The sequence below is a fragment of the Ranitomeya imitator genome, chromosome 7 (assembly GCF_032444005.1).
Source record: "Ranitomeya imitator isolate aRanImi1 chromosome 7, aRanImi1.pri, whole genome shotgun sequence".
NCBI classification, from domain to species: Eukaryota; Metazoa; Chordata; class Amphibia; order Anura; family Dendrobatidae; genus Ranitomeya; species Ranitomeya imitator.
Genome location: NC_091288.1, coordinates 105,816,638 through 105,835,000, shown reverse-complemented (window position 1 = coordinate 105,835,000; position 18,363 = coordinate 105,816,638). Strand labels below are relative to the sequence as shown.

The 18,363-nt window shown below is 44.2% G+C and overlaps 1 protein-coding gene across 16 annotated transcripts in view; it reads left to right on the top strand.

Moving 5' to 3' along the window:
* Positions 1-18,363, top strand: part of PLEKHM3 (pleckstrin homology domain containing M3) — a 553,542-nt gene that overhangs the window by 182,620 nt on the left and 352,559 nt on the right. The window lies entirely within an intron of this gene.

Genomic DNA, 18,363 nt, shown 5'->3' with positions numbered 1-18,363 from the left:
GCCCGCGAGGGCTCACAATCTACAAGATGACCAATAGACAACACCAGAAGCGTCTTACCTGGGCCAAGGAGAAAAAGAACTGGACTGTTGCTCAGTGGTCCAAGATGTTGTTTTCTGATGAAAGTAAATTTTGCATTTCATTTTGAAATCAAGGTTCCAGAGTCTGGAGGAAGAGTGGAGAGGCACACAATCCAAGCTGCTTGAGGTCTAGTGTGGAGTTTTCACAATCGGTGATGGTTTGGGGAGCCATGTCATCTGCTGGTGTAGATACACTGTGTTTTATCAAGACCAAAGTCAGCGCCGCCTTCTACCAAGACATTTTAGAGCACTTCATGCTTCCCTCTGCCAACAAGCTTTTTGGAGATGGAAATTTCATTCTCCAGCAGGACTTGGCACCTGTCCACACTGCCAAAAGTACCAATACCTGGTTTAAAAAACAACAATATCACTGTGCTTGATTGGCCAGCAAACTCGCCTAACCTTAGCCCCATAGAAAAACTATGGGTTATTGTCAAGAGGAAGATGAGACACCAGGCCCAACAATGCAGATGAGCTGAAAGCTGCTATCAAAGCAACTTGGGCTTCCATAACACCTCATGCAGTAGTTGATGCAAAAGGAGCCCCAGCCAAGTATTGAGTGTATTTACTTTACATACAATTCAGGAGGCCGACATTTTGGATTATAAAATAATTTTTCAAGCTCGTGTTATAAAGTATTCTAATTTACAGAGATAATGACTTCTGGGTTTTCATTGGCTGTAAGCCATAATCATCAACATTGACAAAAATAAACACTTGAAATAGATCACTCTGTTTGTAATGACTCTATATAATATATGAGTTTCACTTTTTAAATTGAAGAACTGAAATAAATTAACTTTTGATGATATTCTAATTTAGTGAGAAGCTTTTATATGTACTGTGTGGTCTTTTTTTCTTCTTTAACCAGAAAATAGTGTAGTGTTTGTAGAAATTAATGTAATTTTCTGTAAAACTTTGCTATACAACATTTATTTTTCTATGCTACTAAAGGTAGGCTTATGCATGCAAGCTGGAATGTTCTTTGCTCTATGTACTGGGAGATAGACTATGATGACACCCATTTACCATATTATGAATTCAATAGGCGAACATAAAATAAACAATGGATTACTGACACCCATCTGTTTTTAATGGATCCTTTTTAAAAATTGTAAAAATGACAACGGAAATTGAAGTGCACCTTTTTTTAATTTATGGATGTAAAAAAACGGATGCCATATAAATATCAACAAAGGGGCATGCTGAACACTGTAATGCTGAGAATAAAAATCATATAAGTATACTTGTCTGTACTCAGCTGTTATGACCCCAATGGCGAGGGTCTCAGAGGAACGTGGAAGTCTGCAAGATACAAAAATCCAGCTCATAGGGCAGTGGTAACTGGGTTGACCATATATCTACTCCTAACGCCAACACTAGAAGTAGCCGGGGGTCATACCTACGTTGATCCTAGATGACTCGCGCCAGCCGGAGAATCTAAATACCCCTAGTAGAGGAAAACAAAGACCTCTCTTGCCTCCAGAGAAAGGGACCCCAAAGCAGGATAGAAGCCCCCCACAAATAATAACGGTGAGGTAAGAGGAAATGACAAACACAGAAATGAACCAGGTTTAGCACAGAGAGGCCCGCTAACTAATAGCAGAATATAGAAAGGTAACTTATATGGTCAACAAAAAACCCTATCAAAAATCCACACTGGAAATTCAAGAACCCCCGAACCGTCTAACGGTCCGGGGGGAGAACACCAGCGCCCTAGAGCTTCCAGCAAAAGTCAGGATACAGATTAGGAACAAGCTGGACAAAAATACAAAACCAAAAACAAATAGCAAAAAGCAAAGTAAATGACTTAGCTGAATAACCGGACCAGGATCAGTAGACAAGAGCACAGCAGATTAGCTCTGAAAACTACGTTGCCAGGCATAGAACTGAGTGTCCAGGGAGCTTATAAAGCAACGCCCCTAACTAACGACCCAGGTGCGGATAAAAGGAAAGACAGAAAAACCAGAGTCAAAAAACTAGTAACCACTAGAGGGAGCCAAAAAGCAAATTCACAACAGTACCCCCCCCTTAGTGAGGGGTCACCGAACCCTCACCACGACCACCAGGGCGATCAGGATGAGCGGCATGAAAGGCACGAACTAAATCGGCCGCATGAACATCAGAGGCGACCACCCAGGAATTATCCTCCTGACCATAGCCCTTCCACTTGACCAGGTACTGAAGTCTTCGCCTGGAGAGGCGAGAATCCAAGATCTTCTCCACCACGTACTCCAACTCGCCCTCAACCAACACCGGAGCAGGAGGCTCAGCAGAAGGAACTACAGGCACAACGTACCGCCGCAACAAGGACCTATGAAATACATTGTGAATAGCAAACGACACAGGAAGATCCAGACGAAAAGATACAGGATTAAGGATTTCCAATATCTTGTAAGGACCAATAAAACGAGGTTTAAATTTGGGAGAGGAGACCTTCATAGGAACAAAGCGGGAAGAAAGCCATACCAAATCCCCAACGCGTAGTCGGGGACCCACACCGCGGCGGCGGTTGGCAAAGCGCTGAGCCCTCTCCTGTGACAACTTCAAGTTGTCCACCACATGATTCCAGATCCGCTGCAACCTATCCACCACAGAATCCACCCCAGGACAGTCAGAAGACTCCACATGACCTGAAGAAAAGCGAGGATGGAAACCAGTGTTGCAGAAAAAAGGCGAAACCAAGGTGGCGGAACTAGCCCGATTATTAAGGGCAAACTCAGCCAACGGCAAGAATGTCACCCAATCGTCCTGATCAGCAGAGACAAAACACCTCAAATAAGCCTCCAAAGTCTGATTGGTTCGCTCCGTCTGTCCATTAGTCTGAGGATGGAAAGCAGAGGAAAACGACAAATCAATGCCCATCCTACTACAAAAGGATCGCCAGAACCTGGAAACGAACTGGGATCCTCTATCTGACACAATATTCTCAGGGATGCCGTGCAAACGAACCACGTTCTGGAAAAACACAGGAACCAGATCGGAAGAGGAAGGCAGCTTAGGCAAAGGAACCAAATGGACCATCTTGGAGAAGCGATCACATATCACCCAGATAACAGACATGCCCTGAGATAGCGGAAGATCAGAAATGAAATCCATGGAGATATGTGTCCAAGGTCTCTTCGGGACAGGCAAGGGCAAGAGCAACCCGCTGGCACGAGAACAGCAAGGCTTAGCTCTAGCACAAGTCCCACAGGACTGCACAAATGACCGCACATCCCTTGACAAAGAAGGCCACCAAAAGGACCTGGCCACCAGATCTCTGGTGCCAAAAATTCCCGGGTGACCTGCCAACACCGAGGAATGAACCTCGGAAATGACTCTGCTGGTCCACTTATCCGGAACAAACAGTCTGTCAGGTGGACAAGACTCAGGCCTATCAGCTTGAAATCTCTGCAACACACGTCGCAGATCCGGAGAAATAGCTGATAAGATAACTCCATCCTTAAGAATACCAACAGGATCAGCGACTCCAGGAGCATCAGGCACAAAGCTCCTAGAAAGAGCATCGGCCTTCACATTCTTTGAACCTGGTAAATACGAGACAACAAAATCAAAGCGGGAGAAAAACAATGACCAGCGGGCCTGTCTCGGATTAAGGCGTTTAGCAGACTCGAGATACATCAGATTTTTGTGATCAGTCAAGACCACCACACGATGCTTAGCACCCTCGAGCCAATGACGCCACTCCTCAAATGCCCACTTCATGGCCAACAACTCCCGATTGCCCACATCATAATTTCGCTCGGCAGGCGAAAACTTCCTAGAGAAAAAGGCACAAGGTTTCATAACAGAGCAACCAGGGCCTCTCTGCGACAAAACGGCCCCTGCTCCAATCTCCGAAGCATCCACCTCAACCTGAAAGGGAAGTGAGACATCGGGCTGGCACAAAACAGGCGCCGAAGTAAACCGGCGTTTCAACTCCTGGAAAGCCTCCACGGCAGCAGGAGCCCAGTTAGCTACATCGGAGCCCTTCTTGGTCATATCCGTCAAAGGTTTCACAACGCTAGAAAAATTAGCGATAAAACGACGGTAGAAGTTAGCGAAACCCAAGAACTTCTGAAGACTCTTAACTGACGAGGGCTGAGTCCAATCAAGAATAGCTCGGACCTTGACCGGGTCCATCTCCACAGCAGAAGGGGAAAAAATAAACCCCAAAAAGGGAACCTTCTGTACACCAAAGAGACACTTTGAGCCTTTGACAAACAAAGAATTTTCACGCAAAATTTTAAAGACCAACCTGACCTGCTCCACATGCGAGTCCCAATCATCAGAAAAAACCAAAATATCATCCAGATAAACGATCAAAAATTTATCCAGATACTTCCGGAAAATGTCATGCATAAAGGACTGAAAAACTGAAGGCGCATTGGAGAGCCCAAAAGGCATCACCAAGTACTCAAAATGACCTTCGGGCGTATTGAATGCGGTTTTCCATTCATCACCTTGCTTAATGCGCACAAGGTTGTACGCACCACGAAGGTCTATCTTGGTGAACCACTTGGCACCTTTAATTCGGGCAAACAAGTCAGACAACAGCGGCAGAGGATACTGAAATTTGACAGTGATCTTATTTAAAAGCCGATAATCAATACAAGGCCTCAAAGATCCGTCCTTTTTAGCCACAAAAAAGAATCCTGCACCAAGAGGGGAAGAAGACGGACGAATATGTCCTTTCTCCAAAGACTCCTTGATATACGAACGCATAGCGGTATGTTCAGGTACCGACAGATTAAAGAGTCTTCCCTTAGGAAATTTACTGCCTGGAATCAAATCTATAGCACAGTCACAGTCCCTATGAGGAGGCAATGCACTGGACCTGGACTCGCTAAAGACATCCTGATAATCAGACAAATACTCCGGAACTTCCGAAGGCGTAGAAGAAGCAATAGACACAGGCAGGATATCCCCATGAATACCACGACAGCCCCAACTAGAAACTGACATAGCCTTCCAGTCCAGGACGGGATTATGGGTCTGTAACCATGGCAGCCCTAAAACAACCAAATCATGCATTTTATGTAAAACAAGAAAACGTATCACCTCGCGGTGTTCAGGAGTCATGCACATGGTAACCTGTGTCCAATACTGCGGTTTATTTGCTGCCAATGGCGTAGCATCAATACCCCTAAGAGGAATAGGATTTTCTAATGGTTCAAGAGTAAAACCACAGCGCTTAGCAAATGACAGATCCATAAGACTCAGGGCAGCACCTGAATCTACAAACGCCATGACAGGATAAGACGACAGTGAGCAAATCAAAGTTACAGACAGAATAAATTTAGGTTGCAAATTTCCAGCGGTGACCGGACCAACAACCTTAGCTATACGTTTAGAGCATGCTGAGATAACATGTGTAGAATCACCACAGTAGTAGCACAAGCCATTCCGGCGTCTATGAATTTTCCGCTCATTTCTGGTCAGGATTCTATCACATTGCATTAAATCAGGTGTCTGTTCAGACAACACCATGAGGGAATTTGCGGTTTTTCTATCACATTGCACCGAATTAGGTGTCTGTTCAGACAACACCATGAGGGAATTTGCGGTCTTGCGCTCCCGCAATCGCCGGTCAATTTGAATAGCCAGTGCCATAGCATCATTCAGACCTGTGGGAATGGGAAAACCCACCATAACATCTTTAATGGCATCAGAAAGACCATTTCTAAAATTAGCGGCCAGTGCACAGTCGTTCCAATGTGTCAGCACGGACCATTTCCGAAATTTTTGGCAATACACTTCAGCCTCGTCCTGCCCCTGAGACATAGCCAGCAGGGCCTTTTCTGCCTGAATCTCAAGATTGGGTTCCTCATAAAGTAAACCGAGCGCCAGAAAAAACGCATCAATATCAGCCAATGCCGGATCTCCTGGCGCCAGCGAAAAAGCCCAATCTTGAGGGTCACCCCGTAAGAACGAAATAACAATTTTTACTTGCTGAGCGGAGTCTCCAGATGAACAGGGTCTCAGGGACAAAAACAATTTACAATTATTCTTGAAATTCCTAAACTTAAACCTGTCTCCGGAAAACAGTTCAGGAATCGGTATCTTAGGTTCTGACCCAGGACTTCTGATAACATAATCTTGTAAGCCCTGCACACGAGTAGCCAGCTGGTCCACACTTGTAATCAAGGTCTGGACATTCATGTCTGCAGCAAGCATAAGCCACTCTGAGGTAAAGGGGATGAAGAAAAAAAAAAAAAAAAAAAAAATGAGAGAGGAGAAAAAAAAAAACTCAGAATCTTCTTTCTTATAATCCCTCTTTTGCAATGCATTAAACATTTAATATAGGCCTGGCAAACTGTTATGACCCCAATGGCGAGGGTCTCAGAGGAACGTGGAAGTCTGCAAGATACAAAAATCCAGCTCATAGGGCAGTGGTAACTGGGTTGACCATATATCTACTCCTAACGCCAACACTAGAAGTAGCCGGGGGTCATACCTACGTTGATCCTAGATGACTCGCGCCAGCCGGAGAATCTAAATACCCCTAGTAGAGGAAAACAAAGACCTCTCTTGCCTCCAGAGAAAGGGACCCCAAAGCAGGATAGAAGCCCCCCACAAATAATAACGGTGAGGTAAGAGGAAATGACAAACACAGAAATGAACCAGGTTTAGCACAGAGAGGCCCGCTAACTAATAGCAGAATATAGAAAGGTAACTTATATGGTCAACAAAAAACCCTATCAAAAATCCACACTGGAAATTCAAGAACCCCCGAACCGTCTAACGGTCCGGGGGGAGAACACCAGCGCCCTAGAGCTTCCAGCAAAAGTCAGGATACAGATTAGGAACAAGCTGGACAAAAATACAAAACCAAAAACAAATAGCAAAAAGCAAAGTAAATGACTTAGCTGAATAACCGGACCAGGATCAGTAGACAAGAGCACAGCAGATTAGCTCTGAAAACTACGTTGCCAGGCATAGAACTGAGTGTCCAGGGAGCTTATAAAGCAACGCCCCTAACTAACGACCCAGGTGCGGATAAAAGGAAAGACAGAAAAACCAGAGTCAAAAAACTAGTAACCACTAGAGGGAGCCAAAAAGCAAATTCACAACACTCAGCCTTTACATTCCATGATGTTCTGTTGGTCACTGATCCCGCTGTTAGTTGGAAACCAATGAAATTAAAATATTGTGGTTCGGGACTTTATTGTTACGCCCAACCGTGGCGAATGTGGATATGTAAATCCACTCTGCCACAGGTGCGGGCCTGCCCAAGAAGGGGCGTACCAAAGCAACTACCTGGTATTCAGGGGAGCTATTGATGGTGGAGACAGACTGAGCTGCATGTAGCCGCCAGGTACTGCTCTTAGGCAAAACCCAGTACTGCACTTCTGACGCCATGGGTCAGGTACACTGACACTGATTTAGGGCTTAGTTCATACACGCCGGTCTAGGATACTGAATCAGGGTTTGGCCACTCATGGATCGAGGGAAAAATGTTTATGCACTGGCCATACTGGGACCAGGGGACTTTGGGTACAGGACTGGCCACACCAGGACCAGGGGACAATGTTGCGGCTCTGGCCGCTCCCGAACCACGGGAACTAGATTCAGGCACTGACCCGGAACCAGAGGATGAGGTTCAGGCACTGGCCACTATGGGACCAGGGGACAAGGTGTAGGCTCTGGCCATTCTGGGACAAGATTCATGCAATAGCTGTTCCGGGACCAGGGGATGAGGTTCACGCTCTGGCTTCTCAGGGGACGAGGTTCAGACTCTGGTTGCTCAGGAACCAGGGGACGAGGTTTAGGCACTGGCTGCTTCGGGACCAGGGGATGAGGTTCATTCACTGGCCATTCTAGGACCAGGAGACTACAGATACAGGAAGGGCAACACCAGGAACCAGGGGACCACAGATACAGGAGTGGCCACACCAGGACCAGGGATACAGGTTCAGGACAATTGGCCACATCGGGAGCTCTCACAACTCACTAGTAGTACACTTTAGTAACAAATAACTCTCCATGTTGTTTGGTGACTCCCTAGCAGAGAGAGTCTTTTATAAAAGATGCCTCCCAGCTGTTGGCTGGGAGGTGTTTTGCAGGAATACTACATTATACTAAATGCCTCTCATCAACAAGCTGAGAGCATTTAGTTTATGTGTGCGCTGCCCCTTTAAGAAGAGGGGAGCACGCGTACTAGGTGTCATGCCGGGAACTGCGGTGTGCGAGCACAGGAATCAGTTAGCAGGAGCGTGCTGGGGACCGTGCCGAGAGCAGGGGCAGTGAGTAAGCCGTCGTCACTGCATGAAGGAAGAAGAGGACACCATGCCTTGGCACCGGGAGCGGCGCAACATTATGTTGGCTTACAGCACTATTTTAGGGGCTAGTGCATATGCAAAATTTGATGTACATGTGTATTGTGGGAGAATAATCTCGGGTGAAGCCGACTTCCCTCAGTTTTCACTTGCATGGATGTGAGAATATCAGGCTCAGAATTTGTACTATGTGAAAAACTGCCAAGACAGACACAATCCCTGATCAGGAAAATTCTCAGATAAATGATGAGAATAAAGTTAATTTCAGTTATTTGATCAAAGATTAATTTTATTTGAGGGGTGCATGCCTTCTTCTGACTGAGATAAAAAAAAAAGCGGGCACATCAAAACAATAAACTCTTGTCCAATGTGAAAAAAAACAATTTAAACAAGCACCCACCATATAAAAAAGGTTGCTTAACAGTGTGAAGAAGCTTTCTACACCACAAAACGTATTGTGGAAAAAGAATATAAATGCCAGTCCTTCTTTATACCAGGTGATAAACTTGATCAGCTTGTCTGAATAACATATTCATCCTGAAACTCGTTACATTTGTGATCAAACAAAATGAACTTTATTCTTGTCATCCATCTATAACTTTTCTTGATTTGGGAGTGTGGCCCTGTTGTTGTTTTTTGTCTTGTACCAACTCTTGATCCTGTTGTTAGTTATCTGTTGCAACCTTCATATTACGCATACCGTACATATGTCACTTTTCTTAGCTGTGTTCAGCGTTCTCCAGTAGTCCCATAGATAATAATGGATGTTTACTTGTATCAAAATCTTTAAATCACATTATGTAAACATGCTTTCAGCATATTTTTTTCTGTCTTATGTCATATTTTAGCAGAATATTTGTATTTATAAAAATAACCTGTACGAGTTTATAGGTCTGAGAAACTCACTGATGGCACACTCATGACTTCAACCTGCAGCCCACCCCTATCTGTGATTAACTGATTGCAATATAGCAGATGATTAGCAATATTACTTACCGTATATACTCGAGTATAAGCTGAGAATTTCAGCCCATTTTTTTAGGCTGAAATTGCCCCTCTCGGCTTATACTCGAGTCATTCCCAGGGGTCAGCAGGGGAGAGGGAGCAGCAACTATCTAATAATACTCACCTGCTCCCAGCGCGGTCCCTGCACGTCCCTGGTTCTCCGGGCACTGACAGCTTCTTCCTGGATTGAGCGGTCACATAGTACCGCTCATTACAGTCATGAATATGGACCCGACTCCATCCATAGGGGTGGATGTTATGACCTGGTGGTTAGGAGCACCCGGAATGACCTGATAGTTAAACCTCATACAGGAGGAGCTCTGGGATGTGGGAGCTCTGCTGACCGCAAGCCCTAATCCTATCACACACACTAGAAATAGCCGTGGAGCGCTCCTGACCAGACCTAGGCGCCTCGTCACAGCTTAAGAACTATCTAGCCCTAGAGATAGAAAATAAAGTCTACCTTGCCTCAGAGAAATTCCCCAAAGGTAAAGGAAGCCCCCCACATATATTGACTGTGAGTAAGATGAAAGTCACAACTAGCCTACTTCGTGGCTCTGTCCCCAGGGACCTTTAAGTGACCAAAGAAGTGCGCAGCATCACAAACAAAGAAAGATCTTCCACCCAGCGTGTTAGTAGCAGTCAAAAGAATGTAATAAAGGGAAAGTTAATTACCATTCCCATAGTGGATATGAAGTCCAATTGATATGAAATCCAATCTATGTTTAGACGCTGCAAGGTGCTGGTCTTCCGGGCTGTGGCTTGACTCTTTTTCTGCAGTAAGTGAATGAGATTGGAGCACTGTCCCGGCCGGTGACAGCTGCTCAGCGCGACTCCTCCAACCATCAGCGAGGATGCAGCCACTGTATACAGATCCTGCGTGCTGACAACGTGAGGCTAGTGCAGGACCTGTGTAACGTACATGTTCACGTGATACCCGCGTGACTGGCCGACGGCACGAGGCGCTGAGAGGACCACTTTCCTATGTGTTTCGGAAACTCCAGTTACTCATGTGAATATAAAAAAATTGGGGGTAAAACTAAATTTTTATGGATTTTTTTTTTTTTTATTTTAATTTCATGGCTCGGTGTTACAATCTTTTGTGAAGCACCAGGGGATAGGTTCACCCTAGCGTTTGTGTATGCAGCATAGGGCTGCATACTTCTTACCTTCAGATCCGCATGCATCCGTCCTGCGTACCTATCTTTAACATTGTGTACACAGGGACATGCGTGGTCATGTGTTGTATGCGTATATGTCCCTATGCTGCGTTTTGATGTGCCCGCCGAACGCAACATGTTTAGAGTTGAACATGCATTGATGACGTCCTACAAGCATGGACTGATACTTGCTACATGTGCCAGCTGCCGGTTCCATTTATCCTACTAGGCCCTCGCATTCCCCCACCACTGTTCAGCAATGGGGGATCCTATGATCTGAATATATAGGGCCCTGAAATTCCTGGTGGTGTTCTTACGTCATCCATTTCCTGCAGGACAATCTGTGAACCTCTGTATTGTCTACTTTACACCGTATGAAAGCGTGAAATGCATCCTAGCGATATTTATTGCTTAGCACAATAGACTGAATACATGAAGATCAAGGGACAGCATCTACTTTTACCATCAAACATTGTGTACTGAAAAAGTCTTTTAGGGCGTGAATATGAACTTAAAAAAGAAAACTTTGTATTTCAAAGCTGCTCTCCTGAACCCTCCTCCCAAATAAACATCCTAATTGACATCCAGTTCTGTGATGCTAGCATTTGCTTTCCAACCTCACTTACTTTGAAGCCCCTGACATCAAAGACGGCCAGCATCTTTCTGAACTCAATATGCAGGGACACTTCTATTATGACCCAAGCAGATAATCTAGTAGCGAGAAGGCAGCAGGGTGGACCAGAATTAAAAATCAGCCTTGGTAATGGATTGCTGTGTCATCAGAGCCACATGAAGTCTCTGCTGTGCCGGTCTACTTTACCTTATTTTTTGTTTTGCTGTTCACAAGGAACCTTCTATATATCCCTTGTGGGTTTTTTTTTGTTTTGTTTTTTATAGAAAACTGCGCAGGTGGTGAGGAGTAGAGTGATTTGTTGAAAGGGGCCAACCCCTTGATTTGATGATTATTTTTGTTAAAGCACAACTTTGGTTTTTCTTTCAGTTTTTTTACACCAAAGCCAATAGTGTATTCAGAATGAAGGCATAGTATACCATGGAGACATTTATCTATATAGAAATTGGCATCTTCCTTGCTTTTCAGCTCCTCTCTCCCTCTCTGCAGACACTGCAAATGTTCTGATACCTTTCCTTACCAAAATAAAAATATAAATCGTCCCTTCAATGTATTTAGTTCAGATACCAAATGTATGTTAGCAAATGTAGGAGACAGAAGAAAATATAGGCATTTTTAGCACCTGTTGACTCCTTCACGACCTTTCACGTATTCATACGTCCAAGCTGATTGGTACTTAGCAAACTTTGAGTTATGGATTCGTCATATCTTTAATTAGCACTGCGACCACAGTCACATTGATCGCATTAAGGTGCCTGCTGATTCTATTAGCACGGCATCGGGAGTCGTCCCTGGGGGGTGGCGCCGCACCATCGCAACTATGATCGCTGTGATTGGCTGTACGGAATCTCACACCTAATCACAGCTGAAACACTGATGTCCAGCCTATGATCAGTGCTGTAACAGCACAAATCTAAGACTGGGGCCTAGCATTGATGGCGTCAGCAAGGCCAGCTCTGATTAGTGCGATCAGACTATGACGTCGATCGACCAATCAGAGTGCACACAGGCGATCTGACCTGAGGATGACCGCCCTACACTTCCATCTAGCTTCGGACGTGTGCAAGGCAGTCATACTGTTGTTCTGTTATGCTGTACTGGGCCTTGTGGTGCCACAGACTTTTTCAATCCTGTGCCATCACTTCTGCTGGTGCTGCTGCTGTAGAAGAAAAGACGTTTATGATCCTACCCTTATCTGTTCCTGATTCCTGATCTTTCCTAATCCACTCCGCTCCTCCTCTACTTCCTTTCCCCTACTTTTCCCCCTCTCCCTAACTCCTCCTTCTGCCGGCGAGCGCCGATCAGTGACACAAATCACTGCTCAGCATCCTTGGTCACTGTTTTCCAGGACTTTTTTGTTCCTGTCTATTCCCCCACGTCCGTTTGCACCACCTCCGTGCGTGCGCCCTGCAGCTGCCAAATGTTGATCAATGACACAAATCACTGATAGGCACCTGTGCTTGCTGTTTTCCAGGACTTTTTTCCCTATTTTTCTCCACTCCCCACCCCCACCCCCCCAGCCTTTGCACCACCTCCGTGCGTACGTCTTACAGCCATCGAGCCGTTGATCGGACACACATCACAAATTTGCACCCGTGCTTGCTTTTGGCAAGGACTTTTTTCCTAATGAAATAATTAAAACTGTATTTGCGCTAGAAAACCTTACCAAATGGGAGTTAGATGTGACTCTGGATTATAGGATCCACTGAGAGCCCTTACAGAAGTGGGAATATAAATCACTGGGATACCAGTGAGACGCCAGTATAGCAATTTGATCTATAAAGTCCAGGAGATGTTTATAGTACACATAAGGTCCCACATATTAAGGTGAGGTACATTCAATTTGAGGATAGTTGGAGTGCAGTACAATGGTATACTACTGAATTCACTTAGTCTCAAAAGAAGTGCAGAGTATCACAAAGAATTACCACGGCATTAGCCTTTAGTTGTCAAGTTCTGCTATAGATCTTCCACCCAGCGTGTTAGTAGCAGTCAAAAGAATGTAATAAAGGGAAAGTTAATTACCATTCCCATAGTGGATATGAAGTCCAATTGATATGAAATCCAATCTATGTTTAGACACTGCAAGGTGCTGGTCTTCCGGGCTGTGGCTTGACACTTTTTCTGTGGTAAGTGAATGAGATTGGAGCACTGTCCCGGCCGGTGACAGCTGCTCGGTGCGGCCCTTCCAACCATCAGCGAGGATGCAGCCACTGTATACAGATCCTGCGTGCTGACAACGTGAGGCAAGTGCAGGACCTGTGTAACGTACATGTTCACCTGATACCCGCGTGACTGGCCGACGGCACGAGGCGCTGAGAGGACCACTTTCTTATGTGTTTCGGAAACTCCGGTTACTCGTGAATATTAAAAAAATTGGTGGGTAAAACTACATTTTTATGGAAAAAATTGATTTTTTTTTTTTAAATTTTCATGGCTCGGTGTTAAAATTTTTTGTGAAGCACCAGGGGATTCGAGGTGCTCACCACACATCTAGAGAAGCCACTTGAGGGGTCTAGTTTCCAAAATGGGGTCATTGTGGTGGTTTCCAGTGTTTAGGCACATCAGGAGTTCTTCAAACGTGACATGGATCCGCTCTTGATTTCAGCCAATTTTGCATTCAAATAGTCAAACGGTGTTTCTTCCCTTCCGAGCCCTGCCGTGCCCTAAACAGTTGATTTCCCCCACATATGGGGTATCCGCGTGGTCAGGAGAAATTTTGGGGTCCGATTTCTCCTGTTATTTACCTTGTGGAAATAAAAAAAAATGGGTATAAAGTAACATTTTTGTCAAAAAAATGTAAATGTTAATTTTTTACTTCCATATTGGTTCAGTTCCTGCACATCAAGGGTTAATAAACTTAATTGAATGTAGTTTTGAGCACCGTGAGGGGTGCAGTTTTTAGAATGGTGTCACGTTTGGGTATTTTCTGTTATATAGACCCCTCAAAGTGACTTCAAATGTGATGTGATACCTAAAAAAAAAATGGTTTTGTTCGAAAAATGAGAAATCGCTGGTCAGCTTTTAACCCTTCTAATTTCCTAACAAAGAATAATTATGTTTAAAAAATTGTGGTGATGTAAAGTAGACATGTGTAAAATGTTATTTATTAACTATTTTGTGTGTAACTCTAATTTAACCCCTTCACGACATGCACCGTACTAGTACTGCGCATGCCGTGTCACCCCCTTTGATGTGGGCTCCGGCGGTGAGCCCGCATCAAAGTCGTGACATGTCAGCTGTTTTGTACAGCTGACATGTGCGCGCAATAGCGGCCGGTGAAATCTCTATTCACCCGCCGCTATTAACCTGTTAAATGCCGCTGTCAAACACAGACAGCGGCATTTAACTACCGCATCCGGCCGGGCGGCCGGAAATGACGTCATCGCCGACCCCCGTCACATGATCGGGGGTCGGCGATGCATCAGGAAGGTAACCATCGAGGTCCTCGAGACCTCTATGGTTACTGATGCAGGCCTGCTGTGAGCGCCCCCCTGTGGTCGGCGCTCACAGCACACCTGCATTTCTGCTGCATAGCAGCGATCTGATGATCGCTGCTATGTAGCAGAGCCAATCGTGCTATGCCTGCTTCTAGCCTCTCATAAAGGCTATTGAAGCATGGCACAAGTAAAAAATTTTTTTTTAAAAAATATGAAAAAAATATAAAAAATATAAAAGTTTAAATCACCCCCCTTTCGCCCCATCCTAAATAAAACAATAAAAAAAAATCAAACATACACATATTTGGTATCGCCGTGTTCAGAATCGCCCGATCTATCAATTAAAAAAAAAGCATTAACCTGATCGCTAAACGGCGTAGCGAGAAAAAAATCCGAAACGCCAGAATTACGTTTTTTTGGTCTCCGCGACATTGCATTAAAATGCAATAATGGGCGATAAAAAGAACGTATCTGCGCAAATATGGTATCATTAAAAACATCAGATCGGCACGCAAAAAATAAGCCCCCAACCGACCCCAGATCACGAAAAATGGAGACGCTACGGGTATCGGAAAATGGCACTTTTTTTTTTTTTTTTTTTTTTAAGCAAAGTTTGGATTTTTTTTTCACCACTTGGATAAAAAATAAACTAGACATGTTAGGTGTCTATGAACTCGTAATGACGTAGAGAATCATAATGGCAAGTTAGTTTTAGCATTTAGTGAGCCTAGCAAAAAAGCCAAACAAAAAACAAGTGTGGGATTGCACTTTTTTTGCAATTTCACCGCACTTGGAATTTTTTTCCCGTTTTCTAGTAAAAGACATGGTAAAACCAATGGTGTCGTTCAAAAGTACAACTTGTCCCGCGAAAAATAAGCCCTCACATGACTATATTGACGGAAAAATAAAAAAGTTATGGCTCAGGGAAGGAGGGAAGTGAAAAATGAAAACGCAAAAATGAAAAAGGGCCGCGACTTGAAGGGGTTAAGGGCATAAAAATTGAAATTTTGAAAATTGTGAAATTTTCAATTCTTTTCCCAAATTTCCCTTTTATTTAATAAATAAACACAAGTCAAATTTTGCCACTATCATGGAGTACAATATGTCACAAAAAACGGACTCATAATCAGTGGTTTTTACCTCACACTGGTAAGAATTGTAAAATTTATCCTGGTCATGAAGGTGAAAACAGGCTTGGGGGCTGAAAGGGTTAATAAAAATGATATTCTTAAAGAGGATATATCACTAGATTTCACACTTCTAAATGCATATTTCATTATTAGAGTTAAAGTGCATCTGACAGCTGATCCATGCTGCCAAATTCGGGTCAGCATGTATCAGGCACTGGTTGTATGATTTCATCTATGTATGATTGACCCTGAAAAACTCTGCGGCATTTCATAGAAAAGCATAGCATTAAAGTCACTGAGAACTGAGACCACGCTGTAGACTAGTCGGACAGGTGGGTCTCCGACTGCTTCTCCATACCTGCTGCCCTGGATTGCCATGTTTCTGCCTTTGTCTGACTAGTCCACAGCATATCTCGGTCCCCAGCGACTACTAAAATATATTTTTCTCTGAAACACATAGCATTTCATAGTGAAACATATATGTCTGAGATCATACGGCAAGTGCCTCATACATTCTGCCCTTGGATCGGGCAGCACGTATCTGTCAGCTTTCAGGTTCTTTCTAATACTTTAAACATCAAGGCAAACCTAGCTGTATAATCCTAACATTAAGATTAGCATTCTCACTGCTTCCCGACCGCCGACTGTAGATAAACATCGGCACTTGCAGGGCTTTGCGCAGCATGGGCATTTGTATATGATCGGCGGTTTTGCGCTGATCAAGACCCCCACATCGCTTTTAACGCTGGGATTCTGATGCAGAACTCTGGCTGTGACCCTAAACCCCATAGAGACCTGATTGGTTCAGGTCCTGATGGTGTCAGCGTCATGCCAGCCAATGAGGACAATCACTTTGAAAGTTTGTTGTAGCAGCAAATGTTCCCGGGCGTTCTGCCTCATAAAAACTCAGTTTTTCCTCTGATTTCCTATCAGTGAGAGATTAGAGGAGAATCAGTGTGACAAGTGCTGCTGGCAACAGATGTGTCAGTCAGCGATCTTGTTATAAAGTAAAAAAAACAGATAAAGCAAGTTAGTGTTAGGCTAAAGTTAGGGTTACCCTAAGGTTAGGCTTAAAGTTAGGGTTACGATTAGACTTAAAGTTAGGGTTAGGCTCAGCCTTAAAGTTAGGGTTAGGCTAATGTTAGGATTAGAGTTAGGCTTGTTCGCTATTGTTTTACCAATAATTTGATAGTATAGTCACATCAGTTAGTCAAGTCAGTTAGTCATGTCAATTAGTCACGTCAGTCACATCAATTAGTCACGTTATTTAGTCATGTTAATTGCTCATGTCAGTTAGTGGCGTCAATTACCATACATACTCGTGCATAGACCGACCCGAGTATAATCCGAGGCATCTCATTTTGCCTTGAAAAACTGGGAAATTTATTGACTCAAGTATAAACCGGGTAGGCATTGTCCCCTCATCCCTCTCCTGGTATGCATGGCTCCCCATCCCCATCCTTGTATGCATAGCTCCTTATCCACATCCTTTTCTGCATGTCTCCTCATCCCCATCCTTTTCTGCATGTCTCCTCATCCCCATCCTTTTCTGCATGTCTCCTCATCCCCATCCTTGTATGCATGGCTCCTCATCCCCATCCTTGTCTGCATGGCTCGTTATCCCTATCCTTGTCTGCATGGCTCGTTATCCCCATCCTTGTCTGCATGGCTCGTTATCCCCATCCTTGTTTGCATGGCATCTCATCCCTATACTTGTTTGCATGGCTCCTTATCCTTGTATGCATAACTCTTCATCCCTGTCCTTGTCTGCATGGCTCCTCATCCATATCCTTGTCTGCATGGCTCCTCATCCCTATCCTTGTATGCATGGTTCCTTATCCCTATCCTTGGATGCATGGCCCCAGGGCCGGATTTTAGAGGTGGGTGGCCCGGGGACCATTTTGGAGGGAGGCCCATTTTTCAAGGTGTTGCAATATGTAATGCAAAAACACAAAATGAAACGAATGCAAGTTTATTTAAAAAAATCATTTACGCAGAGAAATTCAGGTAAAATCATTCATTTTTTTACAATCCAGGCTCTTTCCTTGATTTGTGTGCTGTAAAATCACTAATGATGTCACTAAAGTCCAATTCACGCAGTATATCTGACTCGATGCTCATGATAGCCACATTTACAAGTCGTTCCTGCTTCATGGATGTCCTTAATCGGTTTTCAACTAATTTGAGTTTTGAGAAGGAACGCTCACCACTGCAGTTTGTTACCATCAAAATTGGATATATCGTTAGAGCTATCTCAATATTTGCAGTATATATCAGAGGCTGTTGCTGTGCTGACTGTATATAGAATAGAGGCTGAGGGGCTGTATAAAGTGTATACCCAGTAAACAGGTCCACACTATATACATACAGTATACACAGACACACTATAATGCAGGATATAGTGTGGATCTGTATATACAGTATGGTACTGTGTAGGACAGGAGCTGCAAGAAAGATACACAGACACACACACACAGGCACATACAGATAGTGTGGCGTAAGATGCACCTGATTCTTTAAGAGGTTCAGTGAATTAGAAACAATGCTAAATTGGCATACATTTTGAAGAATTTGCTATATGGGTCTCGCCATGCCCCGTCCCACCAAAAATCTTTGCATTTTCTGCAGAATTGGTCAGAATTGAAGTAAAAAGTCACA